At 52.2% G+C, this 1,732-nt stretch overlaps 1 non-coding gene across 1 annotated transcript; it reads left to right on the top strand.

Annotated features, from left to right (window-relative positions):
- The first annotated feature begins 537 nt into the window (after positions 1 to 537).
- LOC127487267 (small nucleolar RNA SNORA68) lies at positions 538 to 669 on the top strand. Its single transcript, XR_007913942.1, has one exon. It is a non-coding gene; the product is annotated as a small nucleolar RNA SNORA68 (small nucleolar RNA).
- Positions 670 to 1,732: the final 1,063 nt, after the last annotated feature.

Raw genomic sequence — 1,732 nt, 5'->3', positions numbered from 1 at the left:
TGCTAAATGGCTACAATGGTCTGGGCTGGGCCAGGGGGAAGCCAGGATCCTGGAACTCCACCCAAATCTCCCACAAGAGTGGAAGGGCCACAAGACTTGCACCACCCTCTGCTGCTTTCCCAGGTGCATTAACAGGGAGCTGGATCAAAATCGGAGCAGCCACAGGGGCCGTCGCCGTGGCATAGCACGTAAAGCCACCTCCTGCAGTGCCAGCATCCCATATGGGCACTGGTTTGAGTCCTGACAGCTCCACTTCCAATGCAGCTTTCTGCTGTGGCCTGGGAAAGCAGTAGAAGATGGCCCAAGTCCTTGGGCCCCTGCATCCATGTGGGAGACCAGGAAGAATCTCCTGGCTCCTGGTTTCAGATCAGTGCAGCTCCAGCTATTGTGGCCATCTGGGGAGCGAACAGCAGGTGGAAGAAGTCTCTCTCTCTCTCTCTGCCTTTGCTTTTCTGTAACTCTGCCTTTCAAATAAATAAATAAATCTGAAAGAAAGAGAGAGAAAGAGAGAAAGAGAGAGAGAGAGAGAAAGAAAGATGCGCACCCAAACCTCAGAGCCGCCGCGCACTATGGCCGTGGCTCCAAGCGCCGTGCGCACAGCAGCGGGGGCGTCGTCACCTCCGGGGGGCTGCGGGTGCCCCTAGGAGTGAATGTGGAGGCCGCACACATGCGGGCAGGGTAGGGGGGTCCTCCTGGGTCCCCTGGGTCCCCGGGTCGAGCCCGCGCCTCACCCCGCCCCCCGCCCCCCCCAGAAAAATAAAAACAAAAATAGAAAGGAAGGAAGGAAGGAAGGAAGGAAGGAAGGAAGGAAGGAAGGAAGGAAGGAAGGAAGGAAGGAAGAAAGAGAGAAAGAAAGAGAGAAAGAAAGAAAGAAAATGGAGCACAGCTGGGACTCAAATTGGTGCCCCATATGAGATGTCACTCAGCATCTTAACAGGCTGTGCCACAACGCTGGTCACCTCCCCTCCATCCCTTTTCTGTTGCTGTGAATTTAGCAGAATATCTGAGCTGAGTAGTTTATAAAATAAATACATTTCTTTAGCTCATAGTTCTGGAGGCTGGAAGTTCAAGACTGGGTACCTGTATCTGGCAAGGACCCTGTGAAGCTTCTACTCATGATGATAGGAAAGGCAGACATGTGCGAAAGAGACAATATGCAGGGAGCACCTTGCTTTCTAATAACATGCTCTTGCAGTAATCCCTCCAGTCCCATGACGGAGGAATTAATCCCTCTTAACGAACAAATCACTCTTAATGGCCCCACCTCCCATCACCGCCACAATGGCAACTAGATCTCAGAGTGAGTTTCTGAGGGGACAAACCATAATCAAACTATTGCTTAGGCTGTGGCTAAGAGAACTCAAGAGAAGGAGAAGCACAGTCGCAGCGTTAGGTCTGGGGCTCTGAGCTCCCAGCGTGGGAAGTCAGACTACCGCGCAGAACAGCCACCTGGGCTGTGTCTTGAAGGATGAGGATGAGTTTCCTGGGCGGAGCAGAAGAGCAGGTGTAAAAGCAATGATGGAAAGAGGACAGAGTCAGCTGACAATAGTGAATGCTTCTCTTTCTCCTGTAGAACACCTGGCCCAGAATGCTCACAGTCTCTCCTGTGGCCGGCATCCCAGTTCAAATCTCCATGCATTGGACTCACTAAGGAAGCCAAAATTTCATCATACCCATTGCAAACTGGAACTTGGAGCTCCATAAATGAACCTCAGCCTACAGGTCTGCCTGG

Source organism: Oryctolagus cuniculus, chromosome 9 (genome assembly GCF_964237555.1).
Source record: "Oryctolagus cuniculus chromosome 9, mOryCun1.1, whole genome shotgun sequence".
Lineage (NCBI taxonomy): Eukaryota > Metazoa > Chordata > Mammalia > Lagomorpha > Leporidae > Oryctolagus > Oryctolagus cuniculus.
Note: the sequence above shows the minus strand (reverse complement) of the source record. Positions and strands in the feature narration are given on the sequence as shown.